Below are 16,257 nucleotides of genomic sequence, written 5' to 3'. Positions count from 1 at the left end.
GCTCTTGTAAGAAAGGAGTGTGCAAAACCCGTCATATTTCAAGGGATCAACACTTGACAGTGTCACAGTGACTTTGCAGACAAAGGGATAAAATGTCAGGGACTGTGGTAATGTGGGATTCAACCAAAAGAGTTCAGAAGCTTAAAAAGGCTGTCAGCTGCTACCACAGTAGTTTTTGGAACAGCTGTATCTTCTTCACTGCCTGGATTTTGCCATCATAAATGTGGCCTTGGCCATTGAGAGCCACTGCTTGTGCCTGTAGGTAACCAGCTGGTCCCTACCTGTTCCTTATGGTTGGGGCATGCACAGGCATTTTATATGCAAATATTTTCATAAAGAATAGGCATATTTTCTCTACTGTTGTTAATAGTATTTCAGTGGTCTCTTCCTCTAGACAGCTGGTGTCCCAATGAATTGCACTGAATGAGGCATTTGAAGCAGCAGGTCTTAGGCAGCTTGTTTTGTATGTCATGTATTGTACATGTGTGTGTGTGTGTGTGTGTAAGTACACATACATTTGTAGAGACAAGCAGACTCCTGTACATTGTGCAGTTGCAATGTTGATCAACTGTGAGTCATAAAAACAAAATAGAAATGAGACAGATGTTAAATGAGATTGTCTCAAGAGGAGTGCAATGAATGGAGTCTTGTTTCCTGTTTTTTCTGTATCTTATCTTCCTACACCTCCTTGCTTTACTAACTGTGGTTCTCCTCATAACCCATATAAGTCATCCTCTTTAAGATCCCTCAGTATTCCTCACTTTACTTTTTGGCTTGCCACCTGCTCCAGGTTCTCTTTATTCTGTGGCTGACCACAGCAATGGGTGTTTGCAGTCACCACACAGAACTGGTGACAGCTGGGTCTCTCTGTGAAAGGGTCTGTCAGGTTGCTGCCATTTACACAGCCATTATGGACTTTTTTATGAAACATGCAGGACCTGAACATGCTTGAGGCTCCTGTACTTTGATAACTCTGGGTTTAATGGAACAGAAGTTATTGGAAAAGGATTGACAGAAAGACCCTACAACTCTAATTTTCTTTTGAATTGAGGCTTCCAGTGAAGTACTGAATCCTTTAGCCCTGCTATTGTAGATCTATCTATGCTCACTGGTTGAGAATGAGCAGGTCCATTGAAGACTTGTTGCTACTATGTTTTGCTGCTACTAAAATGTTTAGGGTAGAGTTGAAGGATTATGGCTCACAGTCTTAAATTGTCTTAAAAATATATACTTATTCACACATTCTCCTTCCCTTTAATAAGCAGATAAGAAATATATTTTTAGAACAGTTAATTCTGAATGTGAGAATTGTGCTCTGTGGAATGTGTTCTTTTCAATAAAAAATGGAAACCTAGTAGGTCACAAACTTGTGGATAACAAAGATTCCACTATTCTGTTGTTCTCTGAACTATAAGAATACTCATCACTGCTTCTCACTGTAGTACTTTAGACTTAGTACAAGCTGTACTTCAGCTTTTATGGGAAAAATAGAGAACTGTCTATCATTAATCAACCTAAACCTTTCAAGGAAAGCACCGATGTAGTTATGCCAGCTTGTTACAAATTCACCATTAATCCTGAACTACCTCACTCTGTGCATCTGCCTAGCTTTTTGTTAGAGAAAATACACCTCTCTTTGCCAGACATTGAAATTAAAATAACTATCTGTTCTTGACACAAAGAAGCAGAAGATAAAAAAAGAAAATTTAAATGGAAAGTGGAACTCTTAAATCGTTTTCAAAGGTTCTCAAGTTTCCTTCCTAAAATTATTTCAAGCTGTATGAGGAAAAGATGGGAGACACAGTCTGAATGTTTGCATGAGCTAGCATTATGATTTAAGAATGTTTCCAAGTTATACATTTTAAAATTGTATTGTCCTAATCAAGAGGCTGTACAAGCATCTCTGCTGTCAGAATCAATTTGTAGTTCATTACTTTTGTCCTCCAGATTAATAGTGTTTAAACTACACACACACAAATATAAATAAAAATAGACATTTTGAAGACTGCTGCATCTATCTTACAGGTAAGTTGATTAAAACTTTAATGTACACTTTATAAAATTGCATTGGGCAGTATATTAAAAGATTAGGAAAATCATAATCTACTGCAAAAACCTTCCACCTTCTAAAGAAGCTTCTCTTGAAAAGCATTCAAAACCCTGGTCAGAGCACCAGAAAAATTATTTGCCTTTCCTTGTATTACCTAGTGTTAGCACTTTCCTAATGTTAGACCTTCATTTTACACTCACATAGCAATTTGCCTAAATACAATATAATGCTGGATGTGGTAAATCAGTCATATGATGTCATTTTGTACCGAGAAGTATGAAATTATGATGATGTGAAATAGAAGAAAGAATGAATTGGGGCCTCTACCTTTTCCTGCTATTTTTAACTTTTCAACCATGAGGTCTAACCTTGTCTTTTATTTCATTTCCACACACTAGCTTACCTAACAATGGGTGCCATGAAATCCTGAAAGTTCATTGGCATGTCAAGAGCTCCATAACAGAGGCCTATATTTAAAAAGTAGGAGAGAAAAAGGGATTTTTGATCTCTAAAAGTGAGAACTCTAGGGAAATGCACACAATGAAATGCTATAACACAATGAAAAAAAGAGGCATTAATAGTGCATGATTTATATGAACCCAGTTTATAACTCCTAAGCCAAAATCTTTAGTGAAAGATCTTAAAATTGCATCTGTGCTTGAGGTATAGCTGAAGAGCAGCATGATCCAACAGGCAACCATTAGACACCATCAGACAGCAGGCGAGGATATCAGAGTAACCCTGACATAAACCACAGAAATTATTTTAAAATAATTTATTTTCTTGTTGCTTTTATTTGTGAAATCAAATTGTTATTCTTCAGGTATAATTAAAATAATTTTGTTGCGTATAATTGTGGCTACAAGCATGAGATCATACAGTAATGCTTGCATTTTTAGTGTCTACCCCAGAAAGCACTGAGATATTTAAGACCTATGAGTTACTGTAGAGTGTAGTTAGAGTGGCTGCTTTTAGATAATTTCCAGCTGTGATTTGTAAATAACATTTTTCTTTCTTTCCCTTCATGCTCAGTGGTAATTATAGCTATATAACAAATTTAAGAAGGAATACCTTATCTATATCTATACAATCTATCATTGTTTTTCATCTAGAGTGCTTGGCAAAGGAAAGCATCTTGCTTTAGAGGTGGAAAACCTGAAGAATAATGAGATAAAGTTGCTTTTACATGATTGACAATAATTCAATGGCAAGAACAAGAAACAGAACCCAACAGAGCTGTTCATAACATAATGTTTTCCTTCTAGTGAGGAATTCTGAGGTTTCACAAAAACAAGCTGAGCTAGAAGGATGTTAAAACCCCAGCAGCTTCAAAGGACACAAACTGCACTCTTCTTCTTCCACTCATCCAAGAGAGCTCCATCTCAGGAGAACTGGGACTGACTTTTTCAACTACCCAATTATCTTCTAGAAGACTTCTTGTTGATGGAAAGTGGATTTGATAGGACACCCCTGAGCAGGCTGCTGTGCACTCAATTCTGCGCCTCTCTCTCTGACCCTCTAAGAGGGGAGAAAAAGGATAGTTCTTTTCTCTCTCCCCACCCTGACTTCAGTTTTTTGCCTCCCAGTCTTGAATATTTTTGCCTGTTATTTTGACTTTCTCCTGTGAGGAAGTTACTCAGGAAAATTTCACAACCAGCCTTGTAATCCTGTGTATGTAGCTTGTAAAAGAGACCCTTTTTCATAAGTTGGCCTGAACAACACATGGTCTGTTGAGCACCTGGCTTTCTGCAGAGCCTGTAACATTTTTTCTTGTTCTTCTGGTTCCTACTGAAATGCAATTATTCTTTCCCCCCCCCCCCCAATTAACTAAGGCCCGTGGGTGAGACTCCTGTAGTGATAGATATTACAAGAAACATAGCAAAGACAGAATTCCTGCCCCAAAGAGATAATCTGTACCCCAGAATTTTGCAACATTTAAATGGGTAGAGCAGCATTTATTTAACAACATTTAGTGATCTGGTAAGGAGTAAGGCAGGGCCATCTTTCTGTTGGTGGCGTTCCTTTCCATGGACAGAGGCAAAATACTGATGTGCTCTTCTGTTCTGATAATGCTGTAGAGCTCATTAAATCTCCTTTTTGCAAGGAAGGCCTGAGGCCTATTAATTACTCTGATTTTCCATATATAAAATGGGAAGAATGCTAGTAATCTGTTGACAAGTCTGCATGAAGCTGTCCAACTGTGAAATAATGTTGAAAATTTCATTTTCTCAGAGATACTGTCATCTCCTTTTGGTTTTTTTTCCCTAAATGAGTTAGTAAAGCACTTCTCATTACCATGGAGACTAATATTTTATTGCAAAAATTGTAATTGCAAGCAAGTTTCAAGGTTTCAAGCAGATTTTCCAGAAATCAGGTCAATTGATGAAGTACCTGCACTCAGTGTTGGCTGCTGCAGTGCACATCACTTTCATTCTGAGTCTTATTTACATTCCAAGCCTCAGGGCTCAGCTGCCAGCAAATCAATCGTGGAATTATTGGGCTGTGATAGATTCTGCAATAGGATCATAAAGGAAAAATAACTTCACTGAAGGGTAAACTTGCTTGCATCTACCCCGGGGTATGTTAGAGTAGCTATGTGTATGTGTAGGCAGTGACTGCAAAAGAGTTGATGCCCCACAAGAACGTATATGGGTTGGCTTACCCATAGCAGGTTGTTCTTGTAACTACAGCAAAAGATAGATGGCTCAGTGCATGACAAATAAATTAATTATAGACATCTCTCACAATTATTAGTTTGATTTACTAAGAAAGAAAAAGAAAGAAAAGCCTTACTGGCTATTTTCTCACTATTTTTTAAACACATTAAAAAGAAACTTGAATAAATTAAAAAAGAAAGACAAAAAGAAGAAGAAATGCCTCCAGTCTGCAAACTGCAAGTAAAAATATCAACCATGCAGTTCAGTCCCACTCCTTGAGGCAAATATATGGAGAGCTTTCAGCAAGTCTGTCTCTCTGAACTTTGTATAGAAACCTTCAGGCAGAATTCAAAGACATAAGAGATTTCTTGACCGCATCTTGATGGAAGAACTTTCCTACTCATGTTTCTTACTCTTGTATTTATTCCCTTCCAAGTGAGTCAGAAGTATCAATAAATTGTTCCACAGATGCAGCGGCCTGTGGAACAGATCAAACCCAGGCCAGGCATTAGTTATTTTTATGAAAGATATCTGTCTTCAAAGAACCCTTGGCAACCCACATGCATTTGCAGCACTTGCAGTTTTTATCAGCATCTGCTTGAAGATCCAGCTCTGAGAAGTGCCAGGTGCTCCTAACGTGTGTGTGCTGACTTCAGTGGCAGTGCTTGTATGAAAGCATCGACACTTGGGTGGGAATGCTGGAGCCAGGCAGAACTACAGCCCTAGCTGGTATGCACAGACATTCACATCTGCTTTTAAGTCTTCCTTTCCCAATCACATTTAGTTTGAAAGCCGTTTTGGAAGATATCAGAGATATCAGCTGCCTCTGAGCAAGTTTGCTGTCTTCAGGATCAAGTCCTGGTGATGCCATGTCCCTCACCTCAATGCCAGCACTCTGGTGTGCCGCACAAATTTTGTCTTGTCCTGTCCTGTACTCTCTTGCCTAAATTATCCCTCGGTACAACACTACAGGGAGCTGTCAGGAAATAGAGTTGTGTAGCTTTATCAAGCAAACATTCATGAAGGACCAAATTAATCCAAAAGGAGAAATCTTCTGTTCCTACAAGGCTACTGTGGTGCTCACTAACAGCAGAACTAAATGCAAAGTCTCGTACTACACCACTAACCCCATTAGATGCAGAATAATAAGACCAGGGTTTAACTGTGTTACTACTCTTAATTTCTGGATATCATGAGAACTGATACTGGAACTCCATATTCTGAAAATGCATTCTAAAATACATTATTTGTGTGGTTTTTTTAGCATATCACGTTGTCTGAAATATGGGGCAGTACTCCAGAAATGGTGCACTGATACATGAAGAGGAATTTTATCTTTTCTATTTAGTGGAATGAGAGAGAAGGGAAAAATAGAAGAAGGAGAAAAAATTAAGACCCAAGGCAATAATTATAGCAGGCAATAATTCCAATTATGTTGTCCCAGAAAGTTCTATAACATGAATTTTTAAACATTTGCTTTCATGCAGTTGTATTCCCTTAAATATGTGGCAAAAGATTAATATCTCTTGACTGCAATAATGACAATTTTTTTTTTTTTTGCAACTGGCTTGTGCTCATGTTGTTGATTTTATCATTCCCTCAGGAGTCATTATTTTGTGTTTAGCTTCACCAAGCCTCATTCTGAAATGGTGCACCATGATCTGTATCACATCCTTTAAGCAGTATGGTAAAGCTGGTTCATAGATTTTAGGATTTATCTTAAGTATATATCCATTTTGGAAATAAAAATAAAATCAATGGAAAACTTTGAGAAATATTTTCTAAAATATTTTTTTAGAGGCTGCAGTCTTCTTTGGAATGGTGTGAAAAAAATATTTATTAAGATTGTATGGGATCCAAACATAGTGATATACTCATCTCAGTGGCTGCCCATGCTGTTGTACACTCAATAGTTTTGGAAAAGGGATTTCAGCTTCTTGAGTAGCGAAGCTTCTGGCACCATTCATGTGCACTACCTTCACACATCATTGCTTCCCCCCTTTAAGCTGAGAGATGAGCAATAACCTTGCCAATTTCAGCTTGATTTTTATCAGTTCAGGACTAGCTTTTCCCACTTAAGATCTTGATTGTCCAATGACAAAATGAAGAGGAACATGTGAGGAAGGGAGGAGGTTTTTTTTCTAATGGCTAAATTTCCTCTTGCTCTAAATTCCTTTGTGTGGCTCCACTGGTTGCCAGTAGAGATTAATAAGACTAACCTTATTGGGCTACTGTAAATTCCTGCCACACACTGAAAACTAATTTTCTGAATCCCATGCAAAAAATACACCTCTAGGCCACCCACTTTTATTACCACCTTTATTTCTCCTATTTTGCTGTTGAAGGTGTACTGAGATCTCACAGTAAGCCATCTGTCAAATTCAAAAGGTGTTTCTTGTAGGAAAGGATATTGCCTGTGTGTCACATCTAACTACTATTTTTTATCTTTTGGCTTAAGTTATTTAACCACCTAAATAAACCATCTACCATAAAAAGTGTTCTTGAATATGTCTCATACTTCTTTCCCTCATGAGCAGCAAAAAACCCAAACACACATGATCGTTATTGTTATGAGCATTATTCTAACTCTTTAAACACAGAAGCAGCACTAACAGTTTGTTAGAAAAACAGCTACTTGAGGTAAATCTTCAGGTAAATCTAGATCTTGTAGGCAGACCTGTGGTCCTTTTAGGCATTCTAGGCCATTCCCAAGGGAACACTGCTGTCAATTCATGCAAGTTTTGGTTCAGGGGACATCTGGTGCATCAAAATCACAAACTGTATCCTGGGCTGCATGAAAAGGATTTTGACCAGTAGGTCAAGGAAGGTGATTCCTTCTATTCCACTCTCCTAAGACCCCACCTGGAGTGCTGTGTCCAAGCACCCCAAGATAAGGAGGATGTAGACCTATGGAGTCCAGGGGAGAGCCATGAGGATGAGGAGGGGGCTGGAGCACTTCTCCTTTGAAGGCAGGCTGAGAGAGTTGGAGTTCCTCAGCTGGCAAAAAGACTCCAGGAAGACTTTAGAGCAGCCTTCCAGTACCTAAAGGAGGCTGACAAGACAGCTGGAGAGCTGTGAGGGCATGTGGTGAGAGGACAAGGGGCAATGGCCTAAAACTGGAGAAGGGCAGTTTAAATTGGTATTAGGAAGAATTTCTTCAGTATGAGAGTGGTGAGGCACCAGAGCAGGTTGCACAGGGGACTTCTGTCTGCCCCATTCCTGGAAGTCTTCTAGACAAGGTTGAATGGGGCTTTAACCTGGTCTTTAAGGTGTCTTCCAACGCAAACCATTCTATGGCTGTATGACTTTATGATTCTATGATTCTATGAAATTTGCCTGCTTTAGATGTGTACACCAGCTTAATTTTGGTTGTTGACAATTCTCAAGATTCAAGATGAAACCAGAGTCCCTTCTTCCAAGGTTTTAAAGGAGGGAATCTTGCTTTGCCTGTTGAAACTGTAGCAAATTATGAATTATTGGTTTTTAAACATGAGAAAGTGTACTCATTGTAAATTCATTCAGTATTGTTTTACCAGTAATAATTAAGTCATATGTAAGCAAGAAAAGAGTTCTCATAGCAGGTCCCAAAGTGCCATTTAAGATGGTGATGGTGTGTACTCACTGGAGAATGACTATCAAGGCCCACTGGAAGACTTGAGGAAATCCTTATCACTGTGAATAAGAATGGATAAGGAATCATCAGTAAGGCACAACCGGTGAAGTGCAGGAAAATAGATGTAATGTGTAGACATAGGTATACACAGACATATACAGACACATCTATCTATCTGTCTATCTATGTAAGTAACTGTAATGACTGCTAAAAATAGCTCTGGAAACATGTAAGGGAATAAGAGCAGCTTTTTAACAATCTCCAAAAACTTCATTGTTATTTTGGAGCATTTGCCATACTGCTGTTTTTTTCTGTTGTACACTGCAGGTTTTGTGACTTTGGCAGCAGAGGTTTTAAGCTTCTTCATTGCAACAGAATGGAAGATTTGTGACTCCCAAAACTCAATGTCTATTAAACAAATGACTGTGACTTCAGAGGATTGAATAAGTGCATTCTTAAGACTCCATCTGTATTTCCTCTGCCTTGTTAAGCTTTCAGTTTAATGGGAGTCTGAAGGGCTGGAGAGGAGCTTATACACAAGTGTATGTATGGAAAGCCAGATGATAGTTTTAACTGACTGAGGTCAGAAGTAAATTTCAGTAAGTCATCTTGACTTGGTTTCTCTTTGTATATACACATTTGGTCCATATTCAGTATGTTCTGTTGTAAAAGGCCAAGTTGAAGGCCAAGTAGTGGCTCCATCTGAGAACAGTCATACATTCCTAAGGGCTTTCAGAGGTTTTCAAATAAAGCTTTGATGAACTAAATACAGAGCAAAGACTTGCCATATTTGACTTTTAGCCATATTCTTATGACAAAAACATGTAGCAGATAAAACAGATATAGTAATTATTTAACCAGCTAGCAGAGAAGCTATTTTTGACAAACACATTTAAGTATGGCACATAAGCAAAGTATTTCTGTGCCTTTTCCAAAAGATAACCCAGTAATTTTTAGGGATAAACAAAATGTCTAGCCACCCACTAGATGGTGGCAAGGAGCATAGTTAGGTAAAATTGTATGTACAGCAGTGTATGAAGTTTCTTCTTAGCAGCAGAATCAGATTAATCTGCCACCAGATTCTCCCACACAAGTAGACATTAGAGCCAATCCTGCTGAATAGTAGGAAAGTCTTTGTAATGGTGGTCTGGGATAATAGATTTTCCCAGTTAGCCATGCTGCAGAGCAGCCAGAAAAAGAATAGTTGTTGTGTGTGTGGTTGTGGGGTGCTAAATGGTACAAACAGTTCTACTGTTGAGATAACTCCAGCAACAGAATAATTTCCCAGTGGTAGCTGTTTCATGGAGCTCCAAAAGTGCACTGATATGTTCAGAAATACAAAAGAGAAGTGACAGCAAAATGTTTTTTTTCCTAAGACAGAATAGTGATCCTGGTGAGTTAGAATATCAAAACAAAGGCTATATGACAGCTGAAGGGCCTGCCTGTGCTTTCCCTCTCTCTGATCTGCGCTGCATCTCATTAGTTCCCTTCAGCAGTGGGAGGTAAGGGCCCTCAGAGGCACACAGCCAGAGCCACCAGCAGCCAGTCCAACCCAACTCTTTCCCAGAAGGCACTCTCCAGAGAACATCTGGAACACCACCTTCCTCATTCGTTGCTACAGGGGCTGTGAAGTTAAGGGAAGTAGTAAGCAGGAAAGAATCAGTACCTGACTCTGGAGAGGTGAAGCTGAGCACAGAAGGCACCTTTACTATCTGCATGCCCTGTTAGAAAAATGAGACAGCCCCACCAGAAGGATTCCCATGTTCTGTATCATCTGCAAAGGGCTAGTTTGTACCTTGCTGACAGACCTGATCGTTTGGGAACACAGCTGTGGAAGTGCTAAGGGATCAGCAGATTTCAACACCAGAATTTTGCTTGCACTTTTAAATTGAGTAGGGGTACCCTCTCCAGATCCTGCCCCGCATGGTAGGTGGGTCATAAATACCAAGACAGCATAACAAAGCTGCCTGAGAGTCAGAGTATGTGCTGCTGCATTTGGTGAGGGTTGGCTGCTGCAGCCACTGGCAGAGGCTGAACGTGAGCCAAGTCAGCCTCACACAGTTTAAGAGGAAGGATGTGAATTGGTGGAAGTTTTTTTGCTATAGCCTACAGGAAGAATAAAATACATAATAAATGAATATAAGAAAATATATTGTGCATGAAAGTACTTAACCCTAAACCAAATAATTGCTCAAGGTTCCCAGATTTTGGTTCAGTAGAAATGATCACAGTAAACTTTCTAGACATGCAAAATTTCCTCATCATTCCAAGAAGTGTAGAAAAGCAAGCTGTCTGAGAATGTCACTTTCTCACTACCAGGTGATTAATTGAATAAGTGAGTTTAACAATGAAAGAAGAGGGAGCACATTGAGCAGAGTAAAAGCAACAGGGAGGTTGTAGCAAACGGGGCAGGATTCTTTTGATTCCACTTTAGGTATCTACAGTGCAGCCTGAGTCCTCATCTCTCCAGTGAGTGACTAATAAAAAAGCTGGGTACTACCTTCCTACCATCAGCATATTTTGGCAAGAGTGGAGCTGAGTGTGATTTCACCACTTACCCAATTATAGGGTGCTGAGTAGAGCGCTGTCCTGTCCTCTTCAACCCCACGTTGCAAGCTGCATCTTTTCTCTGGAAGATTGTCTTGTAACATTGTGCATCCTGACCTTCTAGAGTAGCAATCCCATATTTACCCCAGATTTACAGAGTGGCTCTTTTTTTTTGGTAGAATCACCTTTCAGCATTGCACAGTAGCTGCTGTAAACTTAGTCTGCTGCACCCTGTCTGCTTAGTGATTTCTTCCCTTTAAATACCTTGCTAAACCATAGATGCTAACAGAGTGCCTATCTTCTGTTACAGACCTTACAGCAACAAGCTTAGCCAGAAATAACCTAGTTTGATTGAAAAAAAAATTCCTATTTTACTTTTTATAGTTTTTAACCACCAGTGATGCACAGGGAAAGCAAATAAAAGGCTCTATAGATTGTCTGTCTGGGAATCCGTATGTTCAAAGCTCTTGTGATGTTTTTTCCTAGCACACAATTCAAGCACATTAAGAAAGGCTGACACCTGCAGTCACAGATAATTAGATCAAACAAAAACAACTATAGGATGATGAAGAATGAATTAGGAAGGTCTCTGCTTCAGTCACAATGGCTGGTTAAAGTCACAAAGGCTATAAATAGCCCTCAATTCCACTCTGCATTAACAGCAATCTAGAAAATGTTGCCCAGGCCCTTTATCTTGTGCTAAATTTAAGATTAAGGCACCCCAGCTCTCAAAAAAAAAAAAAAAAAAAAGAAAAGGAAAGAAGAAGTGCTTTTTTTGTTCTTATCAGTAACAGAAATGTGATTTTGATAGTGCTGCCCACTGAATTGAGTAAACAAGTACTGTGTTGGACTTTCAACCAGACTGTGTATTCTGAATGACCCTTCAGATAAATTTATGCTGCCGACTCTTAAGTGTACAACATCTTAAGTAAGTCACACTGCTAAATATGCTGAAAGTTTCAGAAGAGACTAAGGTGTAGATTTGCTATTGCTCTTTGAGCTTGGCTCTGATTTAGATCTAAAGCTTTGGGTCACAATCATTTGTTTCCACACAACTCCCAAAAGGCTGGGGATTTTCTCTCTGCAGCAGGAATGCTGCCAAAGCAGAATACTTGGAACAGTCATTCATTTTCAGATCATGACCAAGTGTGTCCAAGTGATGCACTGGAAGCAAATCAGTGACTTGAGGGCTAACTACCGAGACTAAATTTATGAGTCAGGCAGACCAGTCTGTCAAGTGTGGACTTGGTGGAACATGCCCTGCAGATAATTTAAAAGCCTACATTTTATCTTGCATTTACTTGATCAGCATACCTGGGGACACATGAGCAAAGGAAGCTGTTGTGTGCACTGTAACTGAACGGAAGGCAGGACACACTGTGCTCACAAGTGTTCTTACACAGCATTAAAGACAAATTTTTCTTTTCTTGGTTAACTACCACACAAACTCTTTGTTTCACAGTTAGCTGCTGGATATTCCTTTTGTACCTGTTGTAAAGCTCCAGAGAAGTTTCTGGTTATCAACAGGCTAGTAGAGTAAATGCATGTTTTAATGTGCCCTATCTTTAGCAAAGAGTTAGAATAATGCACCCCTTAAGGAATTTCCTGCTTAAAAATGTTATCCTCATTGTCTCAGAATTTACAATTTCTCAAGGGAAGCAATGTCACTCTGAAAATTTTAGTATCTTGTCAGACTGGTAGAATTGCCAACTCTTGCAGAACACAAAATGTTCATTCCTCTTCCTCTTTGCTGGAACTGCTCCTGAGGATATGGAGTAAAGTTTTGAATGGGATTTATATTTCCCTTTCTAAGAAGACCTTTAGACAACAGACAGAGGTAAATTTACATCACTTGAAGTGAAGCTGGTGTAACTGATCACAGGTAGATGTTTATCTACATCTGAGCTACTCATTCTGGGCTTCTTTATAGTCAACAAGAAGAAAAAAAGTACCCATAGATCCCCGGTTTTATTTTAGAGATTTGTATTGGCAGAAGCTAAAATGTAATATAACAAAGCCTGTCTCCTTTGACACTAGAAACTGTGAGCTGTTTTTCAGTTTCATGATCTTTCCAAAGAGCATTCCAGGAGCCAGCCCCTGATGAAAGTCTCTCAGTGTAACAAATATTTTTAATTTCTACTAAAAATCTTAAATGCATGATACAATACAATAATGCAGAAGAATGCAATACAGAGAGCACATTAAGAATTCATATCTTCAATAATATGAAATATATTAAAAATATTATTTCAATAATAACCAAGGGATAAACACAAATGGAAAGGAGAGATTAGGTGTTTGAATTCAAAATTTACATTTTAACCAAAATAGTGTTATTAGGTAGTTAACCTACTTTGGATGAATCTGATTTACCCAAGTTTAATGATAGGAACAGCTTGGGATAATCTGCAGATGGAAACCCCAGCATGAGCACTGACTCAATAGCAAAGTACTCCTGCAAAGCATAACTCTTCTATAATTTTAACTCTCATATAGAACCAGCTCAATATATATAATAATTTATTATGAATACTAAATAATATTAATCTATAAAAGGTGGATGAGTGAATTAGATAATACAAAACTGACTCACTCTTACCTGAGGTAAGTGTTAGAAATCCCATTTGTGAATGAGCTGACTTCTCTAGCTTTTCTCATAGGAGGCTCTGACAAATTTCTTGAATGCGAATATTTTCACTAGCAGTATTTTCTGGTCATTTGTTTTCCCATAAAAATTTTCATCCATGTGTTTTTGTAAAGCGTTTCCTATGTTATTAACCCACAGTATTTAATAAACCAGGCTCTGATACGTGAATCAAGAATTATTGGTAGGTCTGTAGAAGCCTCTACATGCTACACTTCATACCTGCCACCTGTTTCTGCAGTGCTTCTGAATAAAACCACAGATCCAAAGCCTTGAGGGCCGTTGGGTTTGGTCAGATAGGAAAAAAAAATCCAGAAGAACTCCACATTGTTTTCAAATTTGCAGGTTAGTCTCATCTATCATTTTAACACCAATTATATACATGATCTTGAGCATAACTTACTTTTCATCTCAAGTCCAAACCTCTGTGGATCATTTCAGCTACCGTATTTTTGCAATCCAGCACTGGTCCAAAATCCACTGGTTTCAGCAAGAGCTTTTCAACTGACTCTCATATGAGCTTTGGATCAGTTCCTCACTAAATACAGATCAAATACAGGGAAAAACAGTTTCCTAGGATGTTCTCTGTCAGGATTCTCTGTTTACCATTGCATTTTATAATGATAGCCTCTTCAGCTTTTTACACAGAAATTGCTTCAGATCAGTTGAAAGACCTTTTTCTCTTGTTAATAAAAACACATTTTAAATATCTCTTGAAATCTGGTCTGCTGACGCCAGCTGAAAAATATGCTATTATATTATGCATGATTCTTGACTGTTCAGAGTATGAAAACCCCCTCCCTACCATAGTCTTTTAATCATTGGAGTGTTATGCTAAATGTCTGTGGTTTATTATTTCTTATAAATATGGCAATCAAGTGATGAATATGTGTTGTTAATAAGAATGCCTATTTGGTATTAATAAAGTCAAATTGAAATTAATTTACTAAGCATCAGAGAAATCATTTTCAAGTGCATCAGTTTGCAAAGAGGCTTCACAATAAAGAGGGTTTAGGGAGTGGAAGTTGTTTACTGCTCTGGTGTTATGTATTTCTAAGTAATTTTGCATTCTCCTCCTTCCATGTTTTCATATTTTGATAACTGTTGTGATTCACTGGATGTAAAATGAATGCTTGACTGCCTTTATTGCCTTTACCAGTTATTTCAAAGTTGGGACTAAAGACACACAACTGAAGAGTTACAAAGGGGCAGCACATCCTTTTGAACCATATCAAGGAATGAGTCTCCTGTGTTCCAAGCTTCTGGCATTGCTTGGGCTTAACTTTCAGAATATCCAGCACTTTACCAGAAAATGTAAAACATAAGCATAAAAAAAATAAGATCAATATTATGTATATTGATTATGTATATAATTATGTATAAACAAATATAATATTAAATAAAATTAATAAAATACAAATTGGAATGAATGCAGAAAAATCTGCTTTGCAGATTGGAGCAAAACACCTTGAGGTTAATTTATTCAGGGTGAAGGTATTGAGCAACAGCAGACCTCAAGTAACATCAAGTGTAACACCAAGAGTATGCAAGATAAAATTATGATGGAAAGAATAATATATGACATAAAAGTAAAATAAAATGGTATAAACTAGAATAAATTTTGTCAAGTGAGGCTTATGCCTGAATAACTGAATTTGTTTTTTGGATAACAGGTTTTATAAAACAGAAGGATATGAGGGATCAAATTTTTTTTAGTAATGAACGATGGGGATGATCTGACTAAATGCATGTGTCTGGTCTGGTGACCTCTATTTCTGAACTACTCACCTCATGCTCCCTTTTTTTAGCAGTGCCAAAAAATAGTTCCTTTTAGGGTATGATTCATCCCATCCTGAAATAAACATCTAAAATAAGCCAGATGAATCACACCTACAAGTGCTTAGTTCTCTCCATTGACTGCAAAGTTAGCCAGGGGTGACTAGCTCAGATGTAGATGACCACTCTAAAGACATCTGAAGCTAAATGGAAGTAGCTCCACTGAGACAGACTAAGTTACCAGTAAAGCATCTGAAATGATGCCTGTAGGAAAGTGCTCATTAATAACACAGAGGTACAAACTTTGAGTTAGGGAGTTGTTTAAAGGGGAGATGAAAATGAGCAATATTGAGAAAAAATATGTAATGGGTTGAAGGGAACTACTAGGACCATTTTTCATGGATAAGCCTTGGAGTGCATCTGGGTATTTTCTTTAATGATTTTGGCATGAGAAGTAGGATTGAACTAATGATATCTAATATGGAACTGGGTCACACTCTTGATATGGAACAGAATGAAGATACATGAAAAATTAGATGAGCTTGATAACAGTAAAGGGGAAAATAAATTAAATTTAATAGAAGAAAAATGAAATATTTTTTAAAAATCTGAATATATGGCCTAGGTGCCTAAAGTGTATTCTGAAACATAGATATCTAATTATGCAGGAAAATTTTTTAAAAAATTAATCTGTTCAACCATCTCTGTAACTAAAAAGCAATAGAGCCTCCAGAATTTTTCTATTCTGCATAGTTAAGAATACTGAACATTTGGGAACTTGTTCTCTGCCTGGGCTTCTTTAGGGAGTCTAAGGTCCCTGAAGATTGCAGTGTCTCTAAGCTTTTTCTAATTGTACCTAACAAATAACCAGTCAGTATTGCCACATTTCAAAGTCAGCAGATAGAAGCAGAATTTTCTGGTCAGTGGTGTAGCTGCTCACATGCCCAAGAGATATGCAATGCAGCCAGTG

The sequence above is a fragment of the Fringilla coelebs genome, assembly GCF_963513975.1.
Source record: "Fringilla coelebs genome assembly, chromosome: 2".
Taxonomy (NCBI): domain Eukaryota; kingdom Metazoa; phylum Chordata; class Aves; order Passeriformes; family Fringillidae; genus Fringilla; species Fringilla coelebs.
The sequence above is the reverse complement of the archived record's forward strand: the minus strand, read 5'-3'. Positions refer to the sequence as shown.